The sequence below is a fragment of the Pseudophryne corroboree genome, chromosome 8 (assembly GCF_028390025.1).
Source record: "Pseudophryne corroboree isolate aPseCor3 chromosome 8, aPseCor3.hap2, whole genome shotgun sequence".
Lineage (NCBI taxonomy): Eukaryota > Metazoa > Chordata > Amphibia > Anura > Myobatrachidae > Pseudophryne > Pseudophryne corroboree.
The window spans coordinates 289,338,113-289,356,705 of NC_086451.1; the positions used below are offsets into that span (position 1 = coordinate 289,338,113).

At 47.0% G+C, this 18,593-nt stretch overlaps 1 long non-coding RNA gene and 1 pseudogene across 1 annotated transcript in view; both read right to left on the reverse strand.

The window, feature by feature from the left end:
- The window catches only part of LOC134947724 (uncharacterized), a 213,698-nt gene that overhangs the window by 128,594 nt on the left and 66,511 nt on the right, over positions 1-18,593 (reverse strand). The gene's annotated exons all lie outside the window — the stretch shown is intronic.
- LOC134953831 (U6 spliceosomal RNA) lies at positions 4,563-4,663 on the reverse strand (annotated as a pseudogene).

Here is an 18,593-nt window from a genome sequence, read left to right on the forward strand (position 1 = left end):
AATCCTAATAATGTAGATGCATTGTCAGATGTTGTGGTGTGCACCAAACAAACACCCCTGATGGCACTCACTGCAATTACACTGCTCCTCAGCCTGGTCTGGCTCCCCCTCTCTTTCCCCTGCAAGCTGCAGCAGCTTACTTACAAGGGAGCCACTCACTGTCACTGACAGTCGCAGACTAGTACTGCTGCTGCTGGAAAAATGAGTGACATGTCAATATTACTGCCGACCGCCTGCCAGTATTGAATTTGTCTTCCTAAGAGGAACACTGGCTGCATGCTGCAGCTCATCAGTGGCTGGCGTTGGCATAGCATAGAAGGAGCTAGGTGGGCGTGCGAGCAGCATGACGTAATCACATCCCATCACGCTGTTTATGTACATGGAAGTGGAGCCGGAAATTTGAAAGCCGGTGGCAGTGGCACCCTTGATTAACCCAGGCGTCCGGTCAGTAATGCAGTCCTGACAGGGTGCAGCGCAGAAGGGACAGTAATCAGCCTGCTCTGCAATCGCTGCATCGGGCATGTGAGATCGGGGTGCCAGACATTAGGGGGTGCCTGTGCGCACCAGGCACCCCCCCTGCGCACGCCTATGTCTGCCCCACCTGCAGTGCACATGGTTTTGGCCATTGAATTAGGCCCAATGTCCAAACTAGTCTCAGGTCCGAACTTACTTTTACTGAAAATGTGAGATACAATATTATAAATGTTGGGAATGATTATAGGCAGGGTTTGGACCATGGTAGTATGGTTTTAGAAACTGTCAGGGTTCTAATACAAGAGATGTGTACCGGACATTTTTCGGGTTTTGTGTTTTGGTTTTGGATTCAGTTCCGCGGCCGTGTTTTGGATTCGGATGCGTTTTGGCAAAACCTCACCGAAATTTTTTTGTTGGATTCGGGTGTGTTTTGGATTCGGGTGTTTTTTTACAAAAAACACTCAAAAACAGCTTAAATCATAGAATTTGGGGGTCATTTTGATCCCATAGTATTATTAACCTCAATAACCATAATTTCCACTCATTTTCAGTCTATTCTGAACACCTCACACCTCACAATATAATTTTTAGTCCTAAAATTTGCACCGAGGTCGCTGAATGACTAAGCTAAGCGACCCAAACACCTGGCCCATCTAGGAGTGGCACTGCAGTGTCAGACAGGATGGCACTTCAAAAAAATAGTCCCCAAACAGCACATGATGCAAAGAAAAAAAGAGGCGCAATGAGGTAGCTGTGTGACTAAGCTAAGCGACCCAAGTGGCCGACACAAACACCTGGCCCATCTAGGAGTGGCACTGCAGTGTCAGACAGGATGGCAGATTTAAAAAATAGTCCCCAAACAGCACATGATGCAAAGAAAAAAAGAGGCGCAATGAGGTAGCTGTGTGACTAAGTTAAGCGACCCAAGTGGCCGACACAAACACCTGGCCCATCTAGGAGTGGCACAGCAGTGTCAAACAGGATGGCACTTAAAAAAAATAGTCCCCAAACAGCACATGATGCAAAGAAAAAAAGAGGCGCAATGAGGTAGCTGTGTGACTAAACTAAGCGACCCAAGGGGCCGACACAAACACCTGGCCCATCTAGGAGTGGCAATGCAGTGTCAGACAGGATGGCAGATTTAAAAAATAGTCCCCAAACAGCACGTGATGCAAAGAAAAAAAGAGGCGCAGTGAGGTAGCTGTGTGACTAAGCTAAGCGACCCAAGTGGCCGACACAAACACCTGGCCCATCTAGGAGTGGCACTGCAGTGTCAGACAGGATGGCAGATTTAAAAAATAGTCCCCAAACAGCACATGATGCAAAGAAAAAAAGAGGCGCAATGAGGTAGCTGTGTGACTAAACGAAGCGACCCAAGGGGCCGACACAAACACCTGGCCCATCTAGGAGTGGCAATGCAGTGTCAGACAGGATGGCAGATTTAAAAAATAGTCCCCAAACAGCACGTGATGCAAAGAAAAAAAGAGGCGCAGTGAGGTAGCTGTGTGACTAAGCTAAGCGACCCAAGTGGCCGACACAAACACCTGGCCCATCTAGGAGTGGCACTGCAGTGTCAGACAGGATGGCAGATTTAAAAAATAGTCCCCAAACAGCACATGATGCAAAGAAAAAAAGAGGTGCACCAAGGTCGCTGGATGGCTAAGCTAAGCGACCCAAGTGGCCGACACAAACACCTGGCCCATCTAGGAGTGGCACTGCAGTGTCAGGCAGGATGGCACTTCAAAAAAATAGTCCCCAAACAGCACATGATGCAAAGAAAAAAAGAGGCGCAATGAGGTAGCTATGTGACTAAGCTAAGTGACCCAAGTGGCCGACACAAACACCTGGCCCATCTAGGAGTGGCACTGCAGTTTTCTAGCGGGAGGATGAGTGCTTCCATCCTCATGTGAAGCTGAACCACTAGCCATGAACATATTCCAGGGCCTCAGCCGTTCCTTGCCACTCCGTGTCGTAAATGGCATATTGGCAAGTTTACGCTTCTTCTCAGACGCTTTTAATTTTGATTTTTGGGTCATTTTACTGAACTTTTGTTTTTTGGATTTTACATGATCTCTACTATGACATTGGGCATCGGCCTTGGCAGACGACGTTGATGGCATTTCATCGTCTCGGCCATGACTAGTGGCAGCAGCTTCAGCACGATGTGGAAGTGGATCTTGATCTTTCCCTATTTTACCCTCCACATTTTTTTCCTCCATTTTTTAATGTGTGGAATTATATGCCAGTATCAATAGCAATGGCCTACTACTATATATACTGTGCACAACTGAAATGCACCACAGGTATGGATGGATAGTATACTTGACGACACAGAGGTAGCTAGAGCAGTGGCCTACTGTGCCGTACTGCTATATATTATATACTGGTGGTCAGCAAACTGTGCAAAACTGAAATGCACCCCAGGTATGGATGGATAGTATGCTTGACGACACAGAGGTAGGTAGAGCAGTGGCCTACTGTACCGTACTGCTATATATTATATACTGGTGGTCAGCAAACTGTGCAAAACTGAAATGCACCACAGGTATGGATGGATAGTATACTTGACGACACAGAGGTAGGTAGAGCAGTGGCCTACTGTACCGTACTGCTATATATTATATATTGTTGGTCAGCAAACTGTGCAAAACTGAAATGCACCACAGGTATGGATGGATAGTATACTTGATGACACAGAGGTAGGTAGAGCAGTGGCCTACTGTACCGTAATGCTATATATTATATACTGGTGGTCAGCAAACTGTGCAAAACTGAAATGCACCACAGGTATGGATGGATAGTATACTTGATGACACAGAGGTAGGTAGAGCAGTGGCCTACTGTACCGTACTGCTATATATTATATACTGGTGGTCAGCAAACTGTGCAAAACTGAAATGCACCACAGGTATGGATGGATAGTATACTTGACGACACAGAGGTAGGTAGAGCAGTGGCCTTCTGTACCGTACTCCTATATATTATATACTGGTGGTCAGCAAAATTATGCACTGTACTCCTACTATATACTACAATGCAGCACAGATATGGAGCGTTTTTCAGGCAGAGAACGTATAATACTGGTGGTCACTGGTCAGCAAAGCTCTGCACTGTACTCCTCCTATATAATACTGCTGGTCCCCAGTCCCTACAATAAAGCAGTGTGAGCACAGATATATGCAGCACACTGAGCACAGATATGGAGCGTTTTTCAGGCAGACAACGTATACTGGTGGTCACTGGTCAGCAAAACTCTGCACTGTACTCCTATATAATACTGCTGGTCCCCAGTCCACACAATAAAGCAGTGTGAGCACAGATATATGCAGCACACTAAGCACAGATATGGAGCGTTTTTCAGGCAGACAACGTATACTGGTGGTCACTGGTCAGCAAAACTCTGCACTGTACTCCTCCTTTATAATACTGCTGGTCCCCAGTCCCCACAATAAAGCAGTGTGAGCACAGATATATGCAGCACACTGAGCACAGATATGGAGAATTTTTCAGGCAGACAACGTATAATACTGGTGGTCACTGGTCAGCAAAAATCTGCACTGTACTCCTTTTATAATACTGCTGGTCCCCAGAATAAAGATATTTGCACTGCAGCCCCCTGAAACAAAGTGAGAGGACGCCAGCCACGTCCTCTCACTATCATGTCCAATGCACGAGTCAAAAATGGCGGCGACGCGCGGCTTCTTATATAGAATCCGAATCTCGCGAGAATCTGACAGCGGGATGATGACGTTCGGGCGCGCTCGGGTTAGCCGAGCAAGGCGGGAAGGTTCGAACCTGCCTCGGACCTGTGTAAAATGGGTGAAGTTCGGGGGGGTTCGGAATCCGAGGAACCGAACCCGCTCATCACTATCTAATGCCATACCATTTTAAATATATTTTAACTGAAAACCTATCTACTGGTGTTATCAACCAATGGCCTGCCTTATGCATGTAAAGAATTCCTCTGGGAAGCTCTTATATTCTAAAATAGATCCTATGTACACTATATGTCAACAAGGAATATTGCTTGCAAAATTTCTTGACATTTTATCTGCAGGCTTCGGAAATTTGTCCAGAGCTGTTTGCCTAAAAAATGTTTCATGAATTTGCTTGTTATCCTTGTGCAGAGGTCATGTTAATCTTCTGTGTATTGTTACAACTTTAGTATAGGTGCTGCTGAAGGAAGAATAGCTGCCACCCATACCTGGCACCGACCAAAGACCCGATTTTTCTGTTTTGCAATTAAGAAATGGGCCAAATTTTAGAGATTCACAATTTGCTCCCTATACACCAAATATTTCAGTGATTATTCACAACCATTGGCGATTCAGGTCAACAACACTACATTGGACATGAAGAAACCTACACCCCTCAGACACTCATCCTTCCATACAGCCAGAAAATTAAATATGTCTGAAGAAAAATGTGTTGTAATTTCTCATCAACCTTTGGTAGGTGGAAGGAAGAGGTGGCCTGATACAGAGTCGAGTAAGGGTGTATTTGGTAGATGGAAGGAAGAGGTGGCCCGGCACAGACAGAGTACAGTAAGGATGTGTTTGGTAGGTGGAAGGAAGAAGTGGCCTGATACAGACAGAGTAGAGTAAGGATGTATTTGGTAGGTGGAAGGAAGAGGTGGTCCAGCACAGACAGAGTATAGTAGGGGGGAGTTTGGTAGGTAGAAGAAGAGGTGGCCCAGCACAGAGTAGAGTAAAGGTGTATTTGGTAGGTGGAAGGAAGAGGTGGCCCAGCACAGACAGAGTACAGTAAGGGTGTGTTTGGAAGGTGGAAGGAAGAGGTGGCCCAGCACAGTCAGAGTACAGTAAGGGTGTATATGGTAGGTGGAAGGAAGAGGAGGCCCTGCACCAACAGATTATAGTAAGGGCACAGGCATGCGCATGGGGGGTGCCTGGTGCGCACAGGCAACCCCTAATGTCCGGCACCTCCTCCCGCACATCACGCCTGCGATCCGATTATCGCTGTCTGTGTGCTTCTGTTGTATCAGTGGTGCTACTACAGCAGCACACAGATAGTGATGATTGGATCATCACCTGCTGCGCATCGCTACCTGCCGGGCTGTCATAGCCCCTCCCGCTGCATGGCCCCGGTCACTCAAATTAACAGCCTCATAGGGGGTGTGTGGCTGGCCACACAACTCACCCGCCTTGTAGAGCTCCGCCTGCAGTGCTCAGCTTGCAGCAGCACGGAGCTGCTTATAAGGGGACGGGTCCTGTAAGCTGGGAGGGAAAGCAGAGGTTTCCTGACTGTAGATGGTGATAATGCTGATTTATCAACAGGAATGAAAAGCTATACCTTATACACACTTTAAATACACTTTACCATGGAGCCGCTGCGGCCGCTAAACTTAATACACACTCTACTCAACTTTTACGCTGTAAGCGTACAGAGTCCCGTTTCGTGTACGGACTTTGCGTACAAACGCTGCGCTGACGGCACAAAGTACACACAGCGCGTACACACCCAATGAATACACTTTAAACCTTATACAGCAATGCAATGCGATACTAATACACTTTAAACCTTAGCAGGGAAAGGAAGACACGACACCAGTCTGTAGTTAAACCACTGGGTTCCGACACCACAGCGTATTATTGCTGAAAGGGGATTACAATACAAACAATATAATACAACAGAATAATGGCTACAATTAATGGTACATACGTGAGTGGATTTGCCGCGCTACCCAGATCTGGTCCCCGGTCATCTGATAGATAACTTTGTGAGTCTTGTGTCAGACCAGGCCTGCAGCAGGCTCTCTTTATACAATTCTTCCAAAACTTAACACAATGGATACTGTAATCTCTTTGTCCATTGGACACAGGGATGGTCATTTACAGTACAGGAGAGGTCATAGGTCGGTTTGAATAGGTGGGCGATGTCTGTTTCAACTGCTCTTGTGGGTGGTCTCCTCTGGATTCCCGCCGCATACATGATGTACAGTAAATACAGTTTATATCTATATTCTGCTCCTGCACATAACTATCCGCAGGAACATGCGATCTTCCTAAAACCAACACCGGAATATTACCCTTAAAATACCCTACAGCTGGATACCAAACACCACCTTATAACCTTGTTCTGTCCCCTCCTATCCTGTAAAGGTGAATCCCTTTGTTCTGAAACCATTTAAACTGCTGTGACTTGCTGCTGTGGTGCAGGGACGCTATGTGTAAAATGTGCACTATTTGGATTAAATATGTAATGTGTTTTGATGGCTTTTCCATGCGTTCACAAACTCTACCGTAAATACTCATACCATGCGCTAATACTCAGGTCCGCGGGAGCGACCATATGCAAATTGCAAATATGCGCACGCATGGCAGAGCAAGTACGCGCACGGAGGCCATCTGTGTGTAGTTTGTATGTAATGTATGTACTGCAATATTTTTCGACTTTGACAGTCCACCCTTTGGCAGTCACCAATAACTGCCACTATCTAATCACTAAACAGAAAAATATCTATACAATATCTACAGAAGCTTTGATGATCGGGGAGAGTTGTAGGTGGGAAATGTATGTGTTATGCACACCAGTGCCTGCAGGAATGTACTGGTGTCTGAACGGAGAGGGATGCAAAACGAATGAACTCACAGACAGACTGGGGAATATGACATTACGTACACAGAAGGTGATAGGGTAACAAAATAAACACAAAAGTGAACAGAGAAGCCCAGAGGCTAAGAAACTGGGTGTCTCCCTAGTATTAGGAGTGCTCAGATGGAAAGAAGCAAGATGTTGTGTTTTAATACGTAGAGAACCCGAAATGCTGTTGCTAAGGGCAACAGCAAAACCCTAAAGGGTTACCAACGGGTGTGGCAGTAAACTCCTTGGTCAGAGATGGAATAATAGACACAAGGAGAGTCTCCACAATCCTAGTCCTCACTTGCAGTGCACTGGTTCAGCTTACTGCCACTAAACTGACACCAGAACACCTTGCACAGTGAGAAAGGATTTTGGCAGGCAAGTCTGAGAATACAGCCGCAAACTTGCTAAGTTCACAGAGTAGCAAAAGAACCCCAGCAAGTTAAACGACTGACTCCAGTCTTACTGCTAGGTCTGGATTGGCAGAGTGTAGTACCAAATCCCAAGGCCTATTTGCAGTAAGCAACAAACAAATACAAAGCTACACAGTACTGGCTAACTTTCAGGAACTGACTAACCAACAAAGATTCAGCAGCATCTGCTTAACCTGAGAAGAGGCCTTATATAGCAGGTGCTGTCCACGCCCCACTCAGACCTCACAGACTGTGAGCACAAAAACCAGCACCGGATCCCCTGCCGTGCACAAAGCCTGTAACCACTGCACAGCAAAAGACCCGAACCGGAGTATCAGCTGCGCTCAGGCCACTCCGCTAGCACTTGTCTCCCGGTTGCCATGACGACGTGGCAGCACAGGGCAGGAGTCCCTAACAGTACTTCCCCTCTGACGAGGGGTCAAAGAACCCCTACCACCGGGTTTATCGGGGAACTGCGAGAAGAAAGAGCATATCAGTCTGGGGGCATGAAGATCACAACTGCGCACCCACGACCGCTCCTCCGGGCCATACCCCTCCAGTGCACCAAAAATGACAGCCGACCCCGAACCATCTTGGAGTCAAGAATCCTTTCAACAACAAACTCCCTCTGGCCACGTATCAGAAGAGGAGAAGGTCTTCCACTGAAAAAGAGGGATTACTAATCGCCCGTTTTAAAAGGGAACAATGAAATGTTTTATTGATACCCAAAGAACGGGGCAGATCTAACTGAAATGCCACCGGATTGATAACCCTAGTGATCTTATAAGGGCCGATGAACCGGGGGCCTAACTTATGAGATGGCTGTCTCAACTTCAAATTCTTGGTAGACAACCAGACGAAGTCTCCTAATTTGAAGCTGCAGGGTCTTTTCCGCTTATCAAAAACCCTTTTGGTCACTAATGACACAGACACAAGGGCTTTCTTCACTTTCCTCCAAATACCCCTAAGGACCGAAACCACAGAGGAACCACCAGGCGTGGAGTCCAGGGGGTCAAAAGAATTGGCCTTAGGATGATGCCCATACACACAAAGGAAGGGAGAGATCCCTGTAGCAGAGTGAGCCGCGTTGTTATAGGCAAACTCCGCCATGGACAGATGAGCAACCCAGTCAGTCTGACACTTGGAGACATAACACCTGAGGAACTGCTCCAAGGACTGGTTCACCCTTTCAGTCTGCCCATTAGACTGCGGATGGTAGCCTGACGACAAGCTGACAGAAATCTGGAGATCGGAACAAAATGCCCTCCAGAATTTGGCCACAAACTGGGATCCGCGGTCAGAGACCACATCAAGTGGCAACCCGTGGAGGCGCACAACATGCAGCATAAATAATTCAGACAGGCGTCTGGCCGATGGCAGCCCAACCAGTGGAACGAAGTGCGCCATCTTCGAAAACCTGTCAACGACAACCCAGATGGCTGTCATCCCCGAGGATTTGGGCAAGTCCACCACAAAATCCATTGAAATGTGGGTCCATGGCTTAGATGGAATAGAGAGTGGATGTAATGGGCCAACAGGAACCCCTCTAGGAGTCTTATTTCGGGCACAGATGTCACATGCCCGAACCCACTGATCCACATCCTTAGCCACCGAGGGCCACCACACCGCCCTAGATAGCAACTCCCGAGTTCTGGCAATACCCGGGTGACCTGCCGACTTCTTGGCATGGAATTCCAGGAACACTCGCTGTCTTAACCTAGGAGGCACAAACAAAAGACCTACCGGAAGGTCTGGAGGAGCCTGCTCCTGTGCTCTAAGGACTAATGACAAGAGGTCCTGGGTAATGCCCACTTTAATACATGATGGGGACACAATGGGCAATGGCTCCTCGATGGTCTCCTGGATTGGAGCAAAACTCAGCGAGAGCGCATCAGCCTTGATGTTTTTTGACCCAGGGCGATATGTTATCAAAAAATTAAAGCGAGCAAAAAACAAAGCCCATCGTGCCTGCCTGGCATTGAGACGCTTCGCTGACTCTAAATATGCCAAATTCTTATGGTCGGTGAGAATTGAGACCACAAACTTAGCCCCCTCAAGCCAGTGTCTCCACTCCTCGAGTGCATCCTTAATAGCCAACAATTCCCGGTTACCCACGTCATAATTCATCTCGGCAGGCGAAAATTTACGGGAAAAGTAAGCACAGGGATGAAGGCGATTATCAGACACTCCCATCTGAGAGAGCACTGCCCCAATACCCATCTCAGAGGCATCCACCTCCACCACAAAAGGACGCTCTGGATCTGGGTGTCGCAGCACCTTGGCCGAGACAAATGCCCTTTTGAGACGGGCAAAAGCCGCTTTGGCCTCACAAGACCAGTGAGCAACATCCGCCCCTTTTTTAGTGAGTGCCACCAAGGGCGCCACTGTAGACGAAAATCCAGCGATAAATCGTCTATAAAAATTCGCAAAGCCCAGGAAACGCTGAAGCGCCTTCAAACTAGTGGGCTGCACCCAATCCAGGACTGCCTGTACCTTGGAACCCTCCATTTGGAAACCTTCTGGGGAGATAATATATCCTAGAAATGCGATTTGCTGAACTTCAAATTCGCACTTCTCCAGCTTCGCCCCAAGCCGGTGGTCTCTGAGTTTCTGGAGGACTAAGCGTACATGCTTCCGATGTTCCTCCAGGGAATGGGAGAAGATTAGGATGTCATCTAAGTATACAACTAAGAATCTATCCAAATATTCCCTGAGCACATCGTTCATGAAATCCTGGAAGACTGCCGGGGCATTACAGAGCCCAAAAGGCATCACCAAATATTCATAATGCCCTGAGTGGGTATTAAAGGCAGTCTTCCATCCATCCCCCTCTCTTATTCGGATTAGATTGTACGCACCGCGTAGGTCAATCTTAGAAAAAATGGTGGCAGTACGAAGCTGGTCAAACAAGACCGAAATGAGAGGCAGTGGGTATGAGTTTTTAATCGTGATACGGTTCAATTCCCTGAAGTCGATGCAGGGTCGCAACGAACCATCCTTTTTACCCACGAAGAAGAACCCCGACCCAACTGGAGACTGTGAAGGTCTGATAAATCCCTTAGCCAAGTTCTCCTGAATGTACTCTGCCATAGCCTGAGTCTCAGGACGTGACAGGGAGTACAACCTGCTCTTGGGAAGCTTAGCATTCGGCAACAAATCAATGGCACAGTCATAGGGGCGATGGGGAGGTAGTACCTCTGCAACTTTTTTGGAGAACACGTCCGCAAAATCTGCATAACATCCTGGCAATCCTGGCAAACTTAGCTGCGAAAGCCTGACTGGAAGGCTCAAGCAACTCCTGAAACAATCAGTACCCCAACTAAGAATCTCCCCAGAGACCCAGTCAAATTGAGGATTGTGGGCCCTTAACCAGGGTAACCCCAACACCAATGGGGCAAAAGTACAGACAGTCACATAAAAGGACAATTTTTCAGAGTGTGTGGCTCCAATAAACAAAGAAATCTGGCTAGTGCAAGAGGTAATTTTACCCTGGGATATTGGTTCCCCGTTTAACCCACAGATCTCAATTTCTGATGCCAAGGGTACTAAGGGAACAGAGTGTTTCAGGGCGATTTGGCGGTCCATAAAAACCCCGTCGGCCCCACTGTCCACAAAGGCTTCAGTCTTGACAGTTTGACCGAGGATCTTCAAGGTCACCGGAATGATAAAAGTCTTCTTGGGAAATTCTGACTTCTGGCCTGACAGGATATTTCCCATCACCCTCAGGCCCTGAAGTTTCCCGGCTTTTCTGGGCATGATACTACCACATGACCTTTATTCCCACAGTACAAACACAACCCCTGCTGTCTCCTCCGCGTCTTCTCACGAGAGGAGAGGCGGGTAGCCCCAATCTGCATAGGCTCCTCGGAAAATTCCTCAGAGTCTGAGGTTCCCTTGGGAAAGAAGGAAACCTCGGTCTCCCTTTCAAGCCTACGCTCTCTCAGCCGTCTATCCACCCGGATGGATAACTGCATGAGCTGATCCAAGCTATCAGGCAAGGGATATTGTACCAGTTGGTCTTTTATCTGGTTAGAAAGACCTCTTCGGTACTGGTGTCTCAGGGCTGGGTCATTCCACTGGGTATCATGGGCCAACCTCCGAAACTCCGTACAGTAGACCTCACCTGGCCTTCGCCCTTGCTTAAGGATCAAAATCTGAGCCTCGGCTGAGGCCGTCTTGTCAGGGTCATCATACAACATGCCCAGTGCCGTAAAAAAAGCATCAACACTTTTAAGCGACGGACAGTCAGGCTGCAACCCATATGCCCAGACCTGTGGGTCTCCTTGTAGCAAGGAAATCACTATGCCCACCCGCTGAATCTCTGACCCAGAAGACTGAGGCCTAAGCTGGAAATATAGCTTGCAGCTCTCCTTGAAACAAAAGAACTGCGAGCGATCTCCAGAAAAACGATCCGGGAGATTTACTTTCGGCTCCTTAACCCCTGAAGGTGCTGCTGCTGCGGGAGCTCCGCCAGCGGCCTGGGAGGTGTGCATTTTAATGGACAAATCATTAAATTGTCGAGTCAAGACCTGCACCTGATCAACCACCTGTTGTAAAGTATTTTGAGGGGTATGCTCCATATTCCCACAAAATTTCAACAGGAGTATTGGGCTGCTGAATATGTTATGCACACCAGTGCCTGCAGGAATGTACTGGTGTCTGAACGGAGAGGGATGCAAAACGAATGAACTCACAGACAGACTGGGGAATATGACATTACGTACACAGAAAGTGATAGGGTAACAAAATAAACACAAAAGTGAACAGAGAAGCCCAGAGGCTAAGAAACTGGGTGTCTCCCTAGTATTAGGAGTGCTCAGATGGAAAGAAGCAAGATGTTGTGTTTTAATACGTAGAGAACCCGAAATGCTGTTGCTAAGGGCAACAGCAAAACCCTAAAGGGTTACCAACGGGTGTGGCAGTAAACTCCTTGGTCAGAGATGGAATAATAGACACAAGGAGAGTCTCCACAATCCTAGTCCTCACTTGCAGTGCACTGGTTCAGCTTACTGCCACTAAACTGACACCAGAACACCTTGCACAGTGAGAAAGGATTTTGGCAGGCAAGTCTGAGAATACAGCCGCAAACTTGCTAAGTTCACAGAGTAGCAAAAGAACCCCAGCAAGTTAAACGACTGACTCCAGTCTTACTGCTAGGTCTGGATTGGCAGAGTGTAGTACCTAATCCCAAGGCCTATTTGCAGTAAGCAACAAACAAATACAAAGCTACACAGTACTGGCTTTCTTTCAGGAACAAACTAACCAACAAAGATTCAGCAGCATCTGCTTAACCTGAGAAGAGGCCTTATATAGCAGGTGCTGTCCACGCCCCACTCAGACCTCACAGACTGTGAGCACAAAAACCAGCACCGGATCCCCTGCCATGCACAAAGCCTGTAACCACTGCACAGCAAAAGACCCGAACCGGAGTATCAGCTGCGCTCAGGCCACTCCGCTAGCACTTGTCTCCCGGTTGCCATGACGATGTGGCAGCACAGGGCAGGAGACCCTAACAGTATGACCTAGTAGGATAGTAAAAAGCATGTATGTATGAATCCATGTCTGAGGGGCATGTATCATCGTGCCGTATATGTTCTAAATAAGCTTCAATGTACTGCAAAGTATACATTAAATCCTTCTTATCCCGTATTAAGGGTCTGTAAGTGGGCCAACAAACACTACCGGCTCTTTTCGGCTTCTTGTTCCAACAAATGGGGTGCACATTTACAGTAGTTGATGATACATGAAGGGGGAAACATATGTGAGTGCTAGAATATGTGGATATCACCTGTCGACTATGTGTGCCATTAACTGAAGGTTGCAGAGATGAAGATAAGACACATATATAAAAATACATTTACATAAACATTTTGGATAATGCTGATGTCTTTTTCCGGATGGATGTATCTGGGCAGAGGGGGAGACAAAAGAAAAACAGGTGAATGAAACAGCCCATGAAATTCATTTGCAATCCTTATCATATCACTGTCTCTATGGATGGGTCGTAAATTAAATCTGCTGCTGTAACAGTACCCTTGCTCCTTAGACTCATCAATTTTGTGCCGTGCTTGCGCCGCGTCAGAATTCGAACACACCTAAATATCAAACCGATAATTATGACGACTCCCAGGATACAAAGGAGAAACTTCCCTACACTCATGATGACATTTTGAGCCCACTCTCCTAAACCTGAGAACCAATTGCGTGGGTTCAACCATGAGACCCAGCCGGTCAGTTCATTACTCACAAGCGCTAAGGTAAGGTTGTGTTTCCTCCTAAGCTACCACTTCAACTGCAAGATATCGTCCATCTTTTGATCGATGATCTCCGTGGGGTCGTCAGTGCTGTTCGTGATATATGTACAGCACTTCACACCATATTGAGTTGCCAGAGTAACACAGTACCCACCTGTCATGGCTGTGACATAATTAAGGACCATCCTGTGCTGGATCAGTTCCTTCTTGTAGGCTTGTAACTCCCTTCCCGTATACCTGAAGGTGTCGTCATACATCTCAGTGATATTATCTATCAAGTTTGCTAGCGCATGGATATACCTATAATTTATAGTTCCTCTGGCTGTACGGGTGATGTCTAATGCGAGAAGGAACTGAATCCCGGTGGATTCGTGGATCAAATCAGAGGCTGCGTGCACTGTCCTATCTATGAGGTGTCTCTTGATGATGTGTTCATAGTGAGTATGAGTATAGGGAGCCTGAGCACTGCGGTGAACGGCTTTCATCTTATCAGGGGTTATGGTCATGACCTCTGGCAGTACTCTCCCAATATAACACAATCCCTCTGAGCTCGGGGCAAGCCACTTGTACGCCTTCCTCCCACATATGAAATAGGCATCATCTGGGAGACCATAAGGGACAAAGTATGACATCACCATATTACAAACTTTCCAAGTAAAGAAACCAATCCCTAGTTCTCCCATCTGCTCAGTACAAGTATCAGGCTGGATGATATGGGCACAATACCCTGGCGATACTTTTCCAACCCACGTGGTCGTGCTTCCACGAGTATACCTATACCGATAATACCTCCCACTTTTGGCTATTTGGCGTACAAGTTCAGAGTCTATGGGTATCCTATCAGCTCTGTGTGAAAAGGTCATTGTCTGGTTGTTCCACGTCACTTCCCAATTTCCTGGTTTTAGGTAATTGGAAATATTAAAGCACAATAAGGACCTGTCTACATGATACTGGTGGAGCTTCAAACTAGGGGGCATAGAAATATTGAATTTCTTGTCCACCGGTCTCCCACCCCGTAATTCGAGTACCTAATCTATTGCTAAAGGGTATGGTACCAATCCTGACTTGCTCTGACCTTGAGGTCCTTGTGAGCACACCCAGCATTCTGTCTAGTTTAAGACCTTACCCACTAGTGAGTGGTAATCACTCAACGGATGACGGTCCATGTCGATATTAAGGTTGGACTGACATCTCTGGATGCACCCATCCTCGACTATATTTTCACAATTCCTGCAGATCCAATTTTCCTCAGACAATAACCCCTCACAGTGCCTCCGAGCTCCCTGACTACCAGAGCGCTTACTGATGCTAGCCTTTACTTGAGCGATGTGCCGCTCCTGAGATCCTACAAATTCATACTCGTCATCAGAAACCATTCCAGATCCCTGCTCGACCTCTCTGGGGCCCTCACCAAAACAAACTGTCCTGATTAAAACCAGAATTACTAACAGAACCCGAAACGCAGTCTCTTGTGATCGATCTATTTCTTTGTTGATTTCTCAGTTGCTGGCTCATCCCAACCAAATATCTCACAGTCACTTCGTTATTACATTTCAAATCATCCTGGGGGTCTATCATTACATGAGGTTGTCGACCAAAAAGAATTTCAAAAGGTGATAGGTTAAGGGGAGACCTGGGGGTGGTTCTGATACTGTACAACACTAGTGGCAAAGCTTCTGGCCACAACAATCCAGTTTCAGCCATCACTTTGCTCTGCTTGTTCTTAATAGTGCTGTTCATTCTCTCCACCTTCGCACTCGCCTGTGGTCGGTACGGAGTATGCAGCTTGCTATTAATTCCCATCAGTTTGCTCATGACCTGAAAGACTTCACCTGTAAAATGGGTACTCCTATCGCTTTCAATTATTCTAAGGATACCATATCTACACACAAATTCCTGCACAATTTTCTTTGCAGTGAACGTAGCAGTATTTGTGGCAGCAGGTAACGTTTCTAGCCAATTGGAAAATACGTCAATACAAACTAAGACATATTTTAAATTTCTACAGGGTGGTAACTGCATGAAATCGATTTGTATTACCTGAAAAGGTCCGTCTGTCGGGGGGATATGGGATGGCTCTGTTGGTATTGACTTACCAATATTCTTCCTCAAGCAAGTAAAACATGTCATTGCTCTTTTACCTGCATGCGAAGAGAATCCTGGCGCACATCAGTAGGCTCTCACCAGCTTACACATACCCTCTTTGCCCAGATGAGTCAGACCGTGTGCCGCCTCAGCTAGACATGGAAGATATGCTCTGGGGGCCACTGGCTTACCGTGTCCACCTGTCCAAAGTCCTGAGGACTCCTGGCCATACCCCTTTGACCTCCAGACTGCCTTTTCCTGTAGGGAACACAAATTTTGCATTTCGATTAATTGTTGTGTGTTGATCGTGTTAAATGTCATCAGTGATGTGATGTTCGTTTGTATGAGGGTGCTGGCTGCTGATTTAGCAGCTTCGTCTGCCCGGCTGTTACCAATTGAAATTGGGTCTTGGTTGTAAGTATGTGTTTTACACTTGATAACAGCCACTCTGTCTGGTTCCTGTATCGCTGTTAAAAGTCTTTTTATGTGGGATGCATGCGCTACAGGTGTGCCAGATGCCGTCATGAAATTTCTGAGGCGCCATAGGGCCCCAAAATCATGCACTACTCCAAAGGCGTACCTAGAATCTGTGTTTATATTAGCTGACTTACCCTTGACCAATTCACATGCTCTGGTTAGGGCGACCAACTCAGAAACTTGTGCTGAGTGCGGTGGGCCCATGGGTTCAGCTTCTATGATACCTCTGTCGTCTACAACTGCATATCCAGTACACAAGTCTCCCGATTCTGTCTGTCTGTGGCAACTACCGTCAGTGTAGAAGGTAAAGTCTACTCCTTCCAGTGGGTTGTCACTGATGTCAGGTCTCGCATTGAAAGTCTGATTCAGATATTCCATAAAATCATATGTATCAGTGTCTGCACTAAATACTCCTTCACCATCATTCTCATCCTCCACCCTTTGTGCCTGTCCAGGCACACTTGGCAAGTAAGTTACAGGATTTAGTGAGCTGCATCTCTTAATGGTGATGTTTACAGGGGCCATCAGTGATAATTCCCACTTTGTAAACCGAGCAGATAAGCCATGTTTGGTTTGGGCGGAGTTTAGTAAGGCTGATACTGCATGAGGTGTATGGATGGTCAGGTTGTGTCCTAACACTACATCCTCGCTTTTACTTACTAGCAAAGCTATCGCTGCAACACTTCGCAAGCATATGGGGAGAGACCGCGCTACAGTGTCCAACTGTGCACTGTAGTATGCTACCGGTCTGCTGGCATCACCATGTCTCTGTGTTAAGACACCTGTCGCACACCCAGCACTTTCCGTGCCGTACAATTCGAAGGGCTTCTCATAATCTGGCATGCCTAATGCAGGTGCCTGTGATAGGCACTGTTTGAGTCTCTCAAATGCCAGTTCGGACTCATCTGTGTGCGAGATCTGTTCTGGTTTGTTCGAAGAGACCATTTCTTGCAAAGGTAAAGCCAGTATAGAGAACCCTGGGATCCAGTTTCGGCAGTACCCACACATTCCAAGGAAAGTGCGGATCTGTTGCTGAGTTTGTGGCAGAGTCGTGTCGCGGATCGCCTGTATTCTATCAGCGGTGAGGTGTCTAAGTCCTTGAGTCAAGCAATGTCCCAAATATTTTACCCTGGTCTGGCACAACTGCAACTTATCCTTTGAAATCTTATGTCCTGTTTGGGAAAGATGAAACAGAAGCTGTTTCTTGTCTTTCAAGGACAATTCGAGTGAGTCTGAACACAACAATAAGTCATCGACATACTGTATTAGCACTGATCCACTCTCAGGTTGAAAGGATTGTAAACAGTCATGCCAGGCCTGGGAGAAGATACTCGGGCTGTCAATGAAACCTTGGGGGAGATGAGTCCAGGTGTACTGTACTCCCCTGTATGTAAAAGCGAAGAGGTATTGGCTGTCAGGGTGCAGAGGGACAGAAAAGAAGGCAGAACAGAGGTTGATGACAGTGAAAACTGTTGCAGTAGAGGGAATTTGCATGAGGATGATAGCTGGATTGGGCACTACGGGGAATTGGCTCTCGACTATCTTGTTTATCCCCCTTAGATCCTGCACTAGCCTGTAACTCCTCCCCCCACTCTTTTTCACAGGGAAGATGGGACTATTGGCAGTGCTGGACGTCCTGACTAGGATGCCCTGTTGTAGTAACCGCTCTATGACGGGGTACACTCCTAATTCTACCTCTGGCTTCAGAGGATACTGAGGGATTTTTGGAGCTATCCTACCATCTTTTACTTGTACTACTACTGGAGCTACATTCGCCATTTGTGAGATCATTTCCTCTACCTTTGATGGACACTTGTCTATAACAGTAGAATGCGACATTAGCCTTTGAGGGGTGTCTAATATATCTTGCACTTCTTGAACGTGGTTCTCAGGTATACCCAAGAAGACACCTGCAGGAGTACAATATATGACACACCGCATTTTACACAATAAATCTCTGCCGAGTAGATTAGTCGGAGCCGATGCAGCCAACAGAAAAGAATGTTTGATCTGCAAGGGCCCTATCGTAACCTCTGCCGGTCTACTCAATGGGTATTGTTGCACTGCTCCTGTTACTCCCATTGCCGAAATTGTTTTACCCGTGGTTTTAATACCTACTGTCGAATTTAACACTGACCTGGCCGCCCGTGTATCTACAAGAAAAGGTAATGGTACACCAGCTACATCAACCGTGACCTCAGGTTCACTACCAAGGCTAGCAATCAACTTCACTGGCTGCAGACTACAGGTGTGGCCCAAACCCTATTGTGTGGGGAGACCCTCCCTCAGC